The sequence below is a fragment of the Panthera uncia genome, assembly GCF_023721935.1.
Source record: "Panthera uncia isolate 11264 chromosome D3 unlocalized genomic scaffold, Puncia_PCG_1.0 HiC_scaffold_8, whole genome shotgun sequence".
NCBI classification, from domain to species: Eukaryota; Metazoa; Chordata; class Mammalia; order Carnivora; family Felidae; genus Panthera; species Panthera uncia.
In genome coordinates this window covers 74,242,558-74,255,711 of record NW_026057586.1, presented here as the reverse complement: position 1 = coordinate 74,255,711, position 13,154 = coordinate 74,242,558, and the positions used below count along the sequence as shown (strand labels likewise).

General features: G+C 55.0%; 1 protein-coding gene across 1 annotated transcript in view; it reads right to left on the bottom strand.

Moving 5' to 3' along the window:
• CMKLR1 (chemerin chemokine-like receptor 1) overlaps nt 1–12,271 on the bottom strand; it is a 48,588-nt gene extending 36,317 nt beyond the window's left edge. Inside the window, exons 1-2 of the mRNA XM_049619209.1 lie at nt 11,428–12,271; nt 11,116–11,170 (exon numbers count right to left, since the gene is read on the bottom strand). The gene's annotated coding sequence lies outside the window, so the exon portion shown is untranslated. The remainder of the gene's footprint in view (nt 1–11,115; nt 11,171–11,427) is intronic.
• Nucleotides 12,272–13,154: the final 883 nt, after the last annotated feature.

Below are 13,154 nucleotides of genomic sequence, written 5' to 3'. Positions count from 1 at the left end.
GGTGCTTTTCAAAGGCAGAGAGGGAGGCCGGCTAGAAAAGACCTGGTAAATTACAGAAGGAAGGAGCCGGCGAGCACACACCCTCTCTCTGGGCCTCAGTCTCCTTGGCTGTAAAATGGGACCCTTTGCCCTAGCTCCACACCAGAGAAACGACGAACCTATGGCCCCGGAAGACAACCTTAAAGTAGGACAGGGCAGAAGCCCAGCAGGGACTCAGCAAACGGAAGCTCCCTGTCCTCTGTGGGCAGTGGAAACAACACACGAAGCTCTTAGGAGGAGGAACTGTGGGTGATGTTGGCTTCCTGGGAAATGCGAGACGCCAGAGCAGGGAGAGGGCCGAGACTGCGGAGGGAACAGAACGCCAGGAATCGGTGATGGGGAGGTGAGCGGCATCGCCCAGCCCAGCCAGGCTCCGGGGAGCCGCCCTGCCCTGCCCTGGGGCCTGCTCCTGATTCCCGATTCCCTTCACGTCTGAGGTTTTTGGTGGCGGGGGAGGGAAAGGCCAGAAAAAGAAAGGCTCATTGAGGCCAAACAGGCCCCGCGCCCCCCAGGAGAAGAGAGGCTGGTGATTCAAGGTCCCCACCCCGTCCTGCCAGGTTTTGGGGCCAAGGCAGGAAATGGAGGGGAAGGCTTGGGGTGCAGCGTGACCCTGGGAACGGCACACTTGGCCTTTCTTGGCCCCTCCTGGCTCAGGACCTCCGGCCCCCACAGTTCCGCACCCCTGGAGCCAGGCCCCCTCACGCAGAGGCCACGGTGGTTTTCAGCCCCACCTCCGAGCCACACAGGATCTCACGGAAGCCACACAACACCCCCGTGAGCCTCATTTTACGGAGGAGGAAACCGAGGCACAGAGCGGTCCAGTGAACTTTTCCGGGGTTCACGGCCGGCGTTTCAAAACAGGTCTGGGAGCTGGCGGATCTTGGGCTTCTACCCGCCGGGTGGCCGTTCCCCTCTTACTCAAGGGACGCCCTTTTTCTTCGTGACCCAAATCCCTGACAGTCGAAGAGGCCCCTTGTGAGTCAAGCCTGCCGTAAAAGAGACTGCAGACGGCCTGCCCTCCCCGAAGGCTCTGTCTTGACGCCCGTCGGCTCTGTGTCCCCAGCCGCTGGGAAGCCAGTGGGCCCTCCGGTGCCCGGCCCGGCTCCGTCTGGCTCCGAAGGGCAGTGGCAAGGTCTCCCCACAGGAAAGGAGCCCAGGCCGACCGCAGGTGCCATCCGAAATCAGCCTTCTTTAGCCCTGGAGGAAACATCTCGTTTCTCCCAAGCTCCGTGTCCTCGTCTGGCAGCAAGTCCCGGGCATGGGAGGAGAGGGGACCCCGTCATCCAGTTAAGAAAGCCACCAATGCAAAGCAACGCTGAGCTGGTTCATGGACCAGACAGGCCGGGAGACAGAGCCACAAACCGACATGCCCTCTGCCAAGTTAGAAGTTCAAACTCAATTAGTTTGGGGCTGCCTGGAATCTTCAATTGTGCAAACGTCTGAGCTTCAGCTCGATGGGAGTTCGGAGACATGGGCCTCAGGACAACAGGATGCTGCAACGGGGCAGCGCTGGACCACCCAGAAAATTGCGTGGGATCTTCAAGACCCCGCAGAGCGTCCAGACTCCCTCCGGCCACTCCCTGCTCCCACCCACCACACCACACACCCCTCGCTCGTCCAGCCTCCGGATCTCCGCTCGTGCTGCTCTCCCCACCTGAAGGATCTTTTCTTTCCGGCCAACTCCTGCTCCAGCCAACTGGAGGCCTCCTCCAAAGCCAATTCATCCTTGGCACCAGTTCAAATCCGCACTTCCTTCTCAAGGCGCCGTTTCCTGACTTCCCCTAGCAAAGCCATCCCCAGCGAAGCTCTTTGCCCCCCGAGGTACTTTGCACACTGAGTGTAGCGGGCAGACATTAATCTGAGTGTATTTAGCAATATGCTCTCGGGGCTCCCGGGCGGTCCGGCCGGTTAAGCGCCCGACTCTTGATTTCGGCTCAGGTCAAGATCTCAGGGTTCGTGAGACCGAGCCCCATGTCGATCTCTGCCCTGACAGCACAGAGCCTGCTTGGGATACTCTCGCCCTCTCTCTGCCCTTCCCCTGCTCTCTCTCTCTCTCAAATTCAAGTTTCAACAAAACAAAAGAAAAATGCACTCTCAGTCAAATGGCCGGGGTTCACCCACTTTACTGAGTGGACGATGGACGGAAACGTCATGGGTGATGGTGACCCGGGAGCAGCTGGCACCGTGCGCCCTGCCATTAAAGCCGAAATCTGGCCACACGGACACCACTCTGCATACACGCCTGTCTTCCCGCTTGACAGGGAGCCCCCTGAGGGCAGGGCCTGTCTCTCCCTGTATCCCATGCTCCTGGCACACAGTAGGCGCTCAGTAAATGCTGGTGGGGTGTGTGGAGGCTGTATCCTGGCTCTCTCGCTCCCTCCATGGGAGTCCCTCTCCCTTTCTAAAGCTTATTTCCCAGCCGACAAGTGAAAGCGTGGACTAACTCACTCAGGCCACGGTCTGAACGTTCGTTTCCCCTCCACCCCCACCCAGCCCACCCACCCCAATACATACGTCATGTCCTAACCCCCAGCTTGATAGTATTAGGAGGTGGGATCTCTGGGAGATGATGCGGGGGATTAGTGCTCTTATGAAAGAGACCCCAGAGAGCTCCCTTGCCCCTTCCATGGTGTAAAGACACAGCAAGGACGGCAGTGTGCAGCCCAGAAGAGGGCCCCCACTAGAACGTGACCGTGCTGGCACCCTGATCCGGGACTTCCAGACTCCAGAACCGCCAACGGTGAGTTTCTCTGTTTAGGAGCCACCCAGTCTCTGGCATTCTGCTATTGCAGCCCCAACAAACTAAGACCTCAGGAATGACAAATGACCATCTCAGACGACCATTGTCATCCGTCGAATTTTAAGGTCAAATCCGGTTGACAGACTGTCATCGGGGATGGGCTCTACCATCAACCCCCCCCCCCCCCCCACACACACACACACACATCAAGAGGTGGCCTCTGCTGCTTTTCCCTTTGAGTCTGGGCTGGGCCAGTGACATGCCGCGATCAACGGAATGTGGCAGAAGCGATGCTGTGCCAACCCCAGGCCTACGTCCTCAGAGGCCCAGCAGCCTTGGCTTTCACTGTCCCAGAGCCCTGAGGCCCCAAGTAGAGAAGTCCAGACGGGCTGCGACAGGGGGGAGAGACAGCCCGAGTCCCAGCAGGATGTGGGGCCATCTTAAGTGGCCCCGCCCGGGTCAAGCTCCCAGTTGCACGTAGCCCATGAGTGACCCAACTTTGTTCCACGTGACTTCCACGTGGGCCATCGCTGCAGAACTCTGCCGAGCTACAGAACTGTGAACAAATACGTCATTTCAAGCCACCGCATTTTGGAGAGGTTTGGACCACAGAGTTAAATAACTGAAACATTTGGGTTCGGCTAGAGGGAAAGGCATGATTGGGTTCGTGTCTGCCATGGCTCGTGAGTGAGGACCGTGGAACTCCATCCCTGGACTAGACAAGGTCGAGATCAATGTCAATTCAATCCAGTGTCAATTCAAGATTTTTCCTGGGCCTACTAATGTCCATCAACTGATGAATGATGAAGAAGATGTAGTTTACACACACAACGGAACACTACGTGGCAATGAGGAAAAATGAAATCCTACCATCTGCAACAACGTGGATGGAACCGGAGGGTGTTATGCTGAGTGAAATAAGCCGGTCAGAGAAAGACAAATCATGTTTCCACTCATATGTGGGACTTGAGAAACTTAACAGAAGACCATGGGGGAGGGGAGGGGAAAAAGTAGTTTCAAATAGAGAGGGAGGCAAACCCCATAAGAGACTCTTCAATACAGAGAAGGGGGGGGCAGGGCAGGGGAGAGGGGAAAATGGGTGATGGGCATTGAGGAGGTCACTTGTTGGGATGAGCACTGGGTGTTGTATGTAAATAATGAATCACGGGAATCTACCCCCAAAACCAAGAGCATACCGTATACACTGTAGGTGAGCTAACGTGACAATAAATCATTTAAAAAAAAAAAAAAAAGATTTTTCTTGGGCCTGTTGGACATGAACATTCCAGATTGAGAGGGGATCAATCTATCAGACCTGAACCCCACTAGGACTAAACAAATCAGATGATCCCTCTTAAGATGTTTAAACAGGCGACCCAGAGAGGGTTGGGCAGTCCTCAGCAGAGCCAGAAGCAGAAAGAGAAGCTCAGGAAGAGAGAGTTTTGTTGGAAACTGAGACACATGGGGAGAACGGCAGAACAGGAAGTTGCAAGGTCTTGCAGCTGAGGGGACGAGAGAGCCCCTCCCTTGAGCCACCTCAGATCCTGAGAACCTTCTAGTTGAACACAAGCCTGGCTGGGCATCTGGAGCAGGACCCCGCAGGTTGGCACCCACACATTCCCAACCATGAGCCGCCTTTCTTCAAGGGTACACACAGCCCACGAGCAAGGCTCGGCCCTTCTCCCCAGCATGGGGCAGAAACAGAAGAGTTCTCATGTCTAGAAATCACTAGGGTCTGACATAGAGGCTCAACCACCAGGAGGATCGCTGGTTCATGGGGAGCCCTTTACCAGGTTCCAGCCACCATGTTCCACGCTTAACTTGGGCACCTTCATTTCTTCCTAACGACCACCCTATCGAGGGCATACTGCCGTCTCGTTTCATAGATGAGAAACTCACTTTGCTCAGAGCAACAGGGCTTGTAGGTAGTGGGGCAGGAATTTGAATCCAGTCTGAATGACGCCAAAGCCTGGGGCCTTCGTCGGGCCTGATGATCACCCACACGCTTGGGTACAGCCTCATGGGCTGTTCACGCCCACATCTGCTCTGACTGGCCAGCGCCCTGCTGGGCCAGCTGTAACTCTAACAGTGGCCATCTGAACTCTGAATTTCCAAATCTAGGAAACAAAGAGACACAGATCAGCGTTCGAGATATCCCTCACCGTGACGGGCAGGATAATGCTACCCCCGCCACACCAAAGATGCCCATGTCCGATCCCCCAGAACCTGAGAGTATGCTACCTGACACGGAGAAAGGGGCTTTGCCCATGGGACTGAGTCAAGGGTCATGAGATGGGGGAGATTTATCCAGGGTCCTCGCACAGGTCCTTCAAATTGAAAGAGGGAGACAGGAAAATTGGAGCGATACGATGTGAGAAGGACTCGACCCGCTGCTGCTGGCTTTGGAGAAGGAGAAAGGGACCATGAACCCACCAGTGTGAACAGCCTCTGGGCTCTGGAAAAAGACAAGGGGCTGCATTCTCCCCTGGAGCCTCCGAACGGAGCACGGGTCCGCCAACACCTCGCTTTTAGCACAGTGAAACCTGTTGTTGACCTTCCGAACCGGAAGGGAACACATGTGTTACTAGGCCACTAGTTTCGTGGAGGTTGTTACAGCAGCAACGAGAAACTCATACGCTGGTTATTTGAGCTCTTCCTCTCAGACTCAAGAATTCACAGATGCTGATGACCCTTCAAGCAAATTCGGATAACCAGGGACGGGTGCGTTCTGAATGGCCCCCTGCCCTTGAACACCACCCCGATCATCTTCTGAGCACTGCAGACACACTCTCCACCCTCTGAGACAGGGGGACACGGACACTCGACAGGGATGGACTTAGCTGAGCTCGCCCAGGTGGCTGGTGCCAGACCGAGCTCTCTTGTCTCCTGGCCCCCGACTCTCAGAAGGAAAACGTAGGAGTCACGGGGTCTTGCACCAACAGCCCTACCCAGCCGCCTCCTTACACAAGAGCTTCCCCCAGGGCTGGGATCAGAGGACCCGAGTTGTGAACCTCAAGAAAGCAGAACCGATTCCCACAGGCTGCCTACGTTGCAGCTGACCCCCCTGCTGAGTCAGCTGCTGGTACTTCCAAGTTTACAGAGGGTCCGTGGTGGATGGAACGAGGCCTGAGCTCCCCCCCACCCCCCACCCGAGCCCGGGACTTCTCCACGGGGCGAGGCACGAAGCCAGGAGACGGGCCCAAATGATCTTTTCCAGCCCGGGGACCCAAGATCGCACGGCGCCAGACTCCCACGTCAACCCAGACACGCGAGGGCGAACTCCAATGCCCACCTTCCGGGGGATAAAAGTAGAAATGTCTTCCCTGAGCTGACCGTGCGCTGTACTGTGCCTTGTGTATATGAACCCATTTTATCCCCTGCCAAGGCCGTGAAGGAGGCACGAAGAGGGTACCCACTTTCCGGATGGGGATGCTGAGGTGACAGGAGGCTAGGGGACAGAGATGTTGTCTGAACTCTAGAGCCACGGGCTGCGGAGTCTGTGACCATGTTATTCCATCAACTGATGCCAACCAGATATTCTGTCTTCCTGTGACAGCACCGTGTAGAATTACCACCCAGCAGGGCAAGAAATCCTACTTCCTCTATCACGTTGTGCCCGTCACTACAAGACGGTGCCAGACACACAGCAGCTGCTAATAAAAGTTTGTTGGGGGAATAAATAAAAGAACGTGTTACTAGCTTGCCTCCCCTCCCCCAAGGGCCTCAAGCACAGAGTCTGGGTCTAATTCCATTCTATGGCTGCCACCTCTCCCTAGGCTGATTCACGCGGGAGATTGTTCCCAAGCACCCACTATGTGCCTGGCCCAATCAAGGCCTCAGTGTCACCCGCACAGCCTCAGTCTGTGTCCTCGCACGCTATCCCCTCCCCTTTTCTCTGGTCGGTCGGTGGCTGTGACATTCAGTGACGCCGGGCTTTCCAGGCCAGGACACCCACCCGGCTGCCTCATGACCAGCAAGCTTGGACCATTCTAGGGATACGGACAATGACTCCTGTACTCCCACCTCCGGATGCCCAGACCCGGGGGAACACAGCCCGAGGAACGCCCCTGCCCGAACGACACGCACGCACGCACACGCACGCATACGTGCTCGCACGCTCACGCATCCGGCGTGCGACGCGACCCTAGGACGGGACTGGGATTTTCTCAGTTCAAATGCCAGCCCACGCGTGTGACCTTGGGCGAGACCCTCTACCTCTCTGATCTTCTCGTTCTTCGTCTATAAAAAGGGGACGAGTATCGTGAAGCCTTTCCAGGTAGGGCTGGGAGGAGGATGCAGGAAGATACTGGATCTGAAAGCCTTTGGCTCAGTGAAGGGTGCTGTGCTCAGGACAACTGTCCTTCTCGTTTGCTTTCTCCAGGAGGGAGGGAGAATCGCTGTCGCCTGAGTCCCAGGGAAACCCGCCTTTACTGGGCTGGAATGTGGGGATTTACTCAGTATATCTGATGGGGATTATCTTGAGGGCAGGAAAGTATTTGTGGAGCAACATCACCGTGTTGACGCCATGGGAGTGAGAATTTAGACTTAAAATCAGAGAGTGGAAGAGACCCCAGAGGTCACCATATTTGGGGCAGAGACAACTAGCTGTCCGCAAAAATCCACCCCACCCCCCCCGGAACAGCATACAGCTGACATCGGGAAAGAGTCGCCTTGCCAAGAACTCTATTTTCCAGCCTCCTTTGCAACTAGATCGGCCACATGACTAGTCCTCTCGTGTGGCAGCAGGCACTGAAGAAGTAAACGTGCTACGTCCATGCTTTCTTCCACCAGTGGTGATGTCCAAGGGGACCGTAGGGACGTGCACGGAAGAGGGCCGTCCCGTGCAGAAGCACCTGCCTTATAGTAAACGTCTGTTCTGTTTGAGCCATTACACGTGCTTGCGTCTATGTATTCTAGCAGCTACTACCCCGACGGGTGCAACGCTCAACCTCCTTGATCACAAATGAGACGGTTATGGCCAGAGGGTAAGAGTACCTTGTCTAAGCCCATGCGGCCAATCCCACAATGTTCAAGAACGTTGGTCTCTTAGTTTGGAGGAGATTTGCCGGCTTCAACCCGCCCCACCAAGCTCTAAGAGTGAGTTTCGGCGAGTCCCCCACTTCTGTTTCGGCTAGCCTAACACGTCTGTTATCTGTTTTCAGATTGCAGTCCTCCGTGTATTTTCATTGGAGGGAGAGAGTTCGGTGGCTTAAAATAATTCCAAAGCCCACACGCTGGGTGATTGCTAGCACACTCTGACTTTCCGCGGCACTACAAAATAAAGTTTCACTTCTTCTGCGCCATGCCTCCCGGCCTCAACAGCTGACGCAGGACATGAAAACGCACAGAAGTACACAGATATTTGCTTAGAAAGGGAAAAACATGAACCTCAGTGTCTGCGATAAACAACCCAGAAACCTGGACAAAAGGCAAAAAAAGAAACGATGTTCACACACTCTAGCTCGGGGGCCCTCAAGTTTTGGGAGGCGTCAGAATCATCTGGTGGGGGGGGGGGGGGGGGGGGGGGCAAAAAAAAACCCCCCCCCCCCCCGCCTCACCCTCAGAGATTCCGACTCGAAAAACTGGAGCTTCAGGAAATCCTCATGATTATTCTGCAGGAATCATATTATTCATGATTCTTCTGATGCCAACATTCCCACGACGGTACTTTGAGAAGCCCCGAGTCTGCTTTGCAGCCCTGAAGCTGGCAGTAATTCCTGGCGGTAAGAACCACGCTCGCGCAGCGTAGCCCAAAGAGAGCAAAATAGGCTTTTAGTATTTTTGTACTCGGACGGGAACCTGAGCATTGCTAATCCGCTGGTAAAGACATCAATAACCATTTCTGTTCGGCTCAGATGGGTGGCAAAGGTCTAGACGGCACGGTGGCCTAGAAGTGATAACAGAACCATAGCTGATGTTTACAGAGCACCTTGGGACGCAACAAGCCGTCTGCTAAGTGCTCCACGTGTGTGATCTCGTTTCATCTTTATAATATTCCCATTTCACAGACGAGGAAACGAGGCGCATACAGGGAACTCGTTCCACGTCGCTCAGCCGGCAGGGGGCAGACCAGGCTCGAACTCACCCAAAAGAACCAGCTCCACAGCCACGACGTGCTGGTGCCTCTCATGGAGGTCTCCTGTCGGAACCCCTCTCTAGGCCTCAGTTTCCTAATCTGTAAAATGGGCATGTTCATAATATCTTCGTCACACAGCCACGGTGAGGATTCAAGAAAATCACGGGAGTGGGGCGCCTGGGTGGCTCAGTCAGTTGAGCATCCGACTCTTGATTTCGGCTCAGGTCGTAATCTCACGGTTTCGTGGGTTTGAGCCCCGTGTCAGGCTCTGTGCTGACAGTGAGGAGACTGCTTGGGATTCTCAATCTCTCTCTCTCTCTCTCTCTGCCCCTCCCCCACTCACACTCTATCTCTGTCTCTCAAAATAAACATTTAAAAATACTAAAAAAACAAAAAAAGAAAAAGAAAAGAAGAAGAAAGAAAATCATGGCAGTAAAGTGGTTTGCAAACCGAGAGGAGTTAGTTAAGTAAACACCGAAGGGATGAGCCTTTGACTCTCCCAATCCCATTTTACAGATGGTAAAACCGAGGCCTGGTCACTTTATTTATTCAATGAACATTTACCGAGCATCTACCGTGCACTAGGGCTGGTGCAGAGGACTGAGGATACAGAGAGAAAAGTACCCCGAGTCTGGCCTCAAGGAGCCCCCAGGTTAGCAGGGGAGACAGAGGAAGCTGGGCCCTGAGAGAGGAATCTCTCCGAAGGGGTCAAGCCAGAGAGAGGAGTGACTTTGCCAAAGTCGAGTTCACCTAGTCCGCGAAGTTGTGGCAGAGAAGGTTCCCGGGTACCAAGAGAGAACTCTACCCACAGGCTTCTTATGCTTGGCACCCCACCACCTAAGCACCCCTGGTGACAGTTAAGCCTTCTTTTATGGAGAAAGTGCCAGGTGGCCCTCCTCCCACCCCCAGAGGGCTGGATTAGCCAATCACATTCACCTCAGCAAATGAGGCATCTGGACGAGCCTCTCCTTTGAGTGAGTGTGCAGGGAGTGGGAGAGAGCAAGAACCGCAGGTAAGATCCGTCTTCAAAAGGAGGTAGGGGCCGCCGAGTAGGAAGTTGGCGGCCAGACCTCTTGATGGAAAAAGGAAGACAGACCCGACGCCCGGCTGGCCACTTCCTCGCTGGCCTATCTGAACCACAGGCCGGTCTGAGTGATCAGACTTACATCAAACAGCAGTTCCGTGATTATAGCGTGTGGTTTGTCGTTGCGCCCGAAGCTAGCCTTTAGAGCGAACTCACGTGAACGGTAGCACACCGGGGCACCTGGGTGGCTCGGTCGGGTTAAGGGTCCCACTCTCGATCTCGGCCCAGGTCACGATCTCACGGTTCGTGAGTTCGATCCCCCACGTCAGGCTCTGTGCTGACAGTGCAGAACCTGCGTGGGATTCTCTCTCTCCCTCTCTGTCTCTCTCTTTCTCTGCCTCTCTTCCACTCGTGCCCTCTCTCTCTCTCAAAAGAAATAAGTGAAGCTTAGAAAATAAATAAGTAAATGGTAGCACCACCCGTGCGCTAGTCTGGAAGCGGGGGGGGGGGGGGTCGTGGGGCACGTTCCACAGCATGGCCAGAGGGTCCGTATCCTTCGTATGCGAAGAACTCTCAGATACCAACAAAAGGGAAGCATGCCAGCAGGAAACAAGTGGGACCACACAGTCATAAAGTGAACAGTAAGACTGTCAGGAATAATCGGCCTCAACAGGGCGAAGTAAGGGGGAAGGCGGCCAGATAGAATTCTCACCAGAAGCCTCACAAACCTCAAAACCCGGCAGACCGTGGGCTCAGCGATTCAGCCTTTGAGAAAAGTATCCACAGGACCCACACACAAAGGTGTCGCACAAGAGTGGCCCTCACAGCCCTGTTTGTGAGGACAGAAAAAAAGGAGGAAAGAAGAAAGAAGCAACCACCGCGAGGAATGGTCACATAAAGCCCAAGACGCGTTTTCCGCGCCGTCCTCGGGAGGCGCACTGAAGGACTGTGGTTCGAAGCTGACAGTCCGGGGTCAAGGACGAGGTAGGTTACCCCACGAGACGCCGGGTGTATACTTACCTGCGTCTGCTACATCGTAGGCACTCGACAAACAGCAGAGGTAAATTAGTGAGCGAGCGAGGGTGTGAGTGATAGAGCCACCGAGAAGGCCACCCCTGGGTGAGGCCCTCCTCCTGAGTCTATACCAAGAGTCCAGCCCGGGTGCGGGGGAGGAGAGCCGTGCAGACGCTCATTTGGTTCCGATCTCGGGTCCCCCCAGCCCCAGCGCCGGCTTACCGTCTCTGCAGCCCTGAGCCAGTGGCTTGCCCTCTCTGAGCCTCGGTGTCCTCACCTGGAAAACGAAGACAACCTGTCAAATGGAAGCTCCCGCCGCGGCGTGGCCTTGCCGTGAGCGTTAGCAGAGTCAGGAAGGAGAGACGCTGACCCCGCTATGTTTCACAACGAGCGCGCGTGAAAATCTGAAAATCATCACAGGACTGTTTGCATTTTGACAAAAGTGAAATTTCACGCCGAGCCACGGGCCTCCTCTCTCTCCTAGGAGCCCCCTTTCCTGAGCCCTCCAGAGGATGTCAAAGCCAAGCGTGATACCTTGTGGCTGGTTTCCGGCCAGGTCCTCCCAAGGGTCCCCCCTGGACTTCGGGGCACTGAACGCTGGGCAGGGGACCCGTGTTGCCGGACTTCTTTTTCTCAATCACCTCGTTCTCTGGCTGTGGCTGTCAGCCCAGAAAGCCGTCCGTCCGTTCGTTCAAGATCTCCTGGAACCCTCCCCCCCCCCAGGTCACAGCCTCCTCTGGAACCCCCTCATCCCTCAGGAGGCCCTCCGGGAGACCTCATTCAGTCCCGAGCTCCTGGCGCGCTCTCTCTCGCTGGGGCTGCTGTCCTGAATGGGACAGAGCTCTGCCAGAGAAACAGCTGGAGGGAGGAGAGAGGGAGAGGGAGGGGCAGGAAACTGGGCTGGCCGAGGGCGGGGGCGGCCAGCTGCGGGGAGCGGGGACCGCCAGGGGAGGCTGCCCCTGCCTGCCAGTGGGGGACCGGGCTTGTGGGTGGTGGCTGGTGGCGAGGCCTGCTGGGGACGACCCGCGGGAGTGGTGCCCACCATCCCGAGCACAAACCAGGAGCATATGGAAGCCCCAGGCAGCCCGGCTGCTCCCTACAAAGGGCCTCGGAGCTGAGCCTGCCGGATGCCCTACCGGGCTGGGCCACCGCCTCCCTCCGCCCACCGGGATGCCCTTCCTGGCCTGAGCTGAGGCTTGATGACCTTCAGCTCCCTTTTTCCTTTCTTTCCTTTTTTTTTTTTGGGGGGGGGGGGGAAATGAAAACAGCAATGAGGTTTTTTTTTTTTAAGTATCGAACGAACACAGGTTAAAATGTTTTCTGTTCACTTTTAGCAAACGTTACAGGGCCAGCAAAAATCTTCCACGTGGTTGGCATAGGCATCGATGGGCCGTTTCTGGAGAGCCGTCTGCCCGAGATGCAGCAGAACTTTTGTCACTAAGTTCCGAGCCTGCGTTGTTTGAATGTACATCCTGCTCGGAGCGCCTGGGTGATCTCAGGTCATGATCTCACGGCCCCACGTTGGGCTGTCTGCTGTCAGCGTTGACCCTGCTTCAGATCCTCCGTCCCCCTCCCTCTGCCGCTCCCCTGCTCACGCTCTCTCTCAAAAATGAATAAACACTAATGAATAAATACATAAGCGTAAATCCTGCTTTCATCCCTAAACCCTGCTTCCCAGAGATAAATATCACTACCATTTTGGTATGAACCCACACATATACATTCTATATATAAATGTCAAATGGCTCGGTCACATTCCGTGTACCATAGCATAACCTTTTTCATTCCCTGATAGGTGTGTGAGTGTGTGTGTGTGTGTGTGTGTGTGTGTGTGTGTGTGTGGACATCTTATCCTGTTTCAATAGCTGTTCATTGTTTCGATCAATTGATGCACTGGCTCCTTTCATCAATACTTTCTTGGTGGTTGGTCAGGTCATTTCCAACTTGTTGACTATAATAAATACACCAATCACACTTGTCCAGTTGTCTTCTTAAGTTGAATTCCTGCAAACACACTTATTATTATTCAGAGGGTCTCCTGGTCCCTTTTCAGGTCTCGGCTTGGAGACCAGCTTCCCAGAAGCCTTCCCTGCCCCTGGGGGGCCCCTGGGCTCCCTTTCTATCCACAATGGTGCCTGTTGCCCTTTTCTGTTAGGGGGTCTCTCTCCCTTACACTGGAAACTCATTTGGGGAAGGAACTACATTTTTGTCCCCTGCTCTGTCCCCAGAGCTAAGTGCCTGACTCCTTGTCTGCATCATTA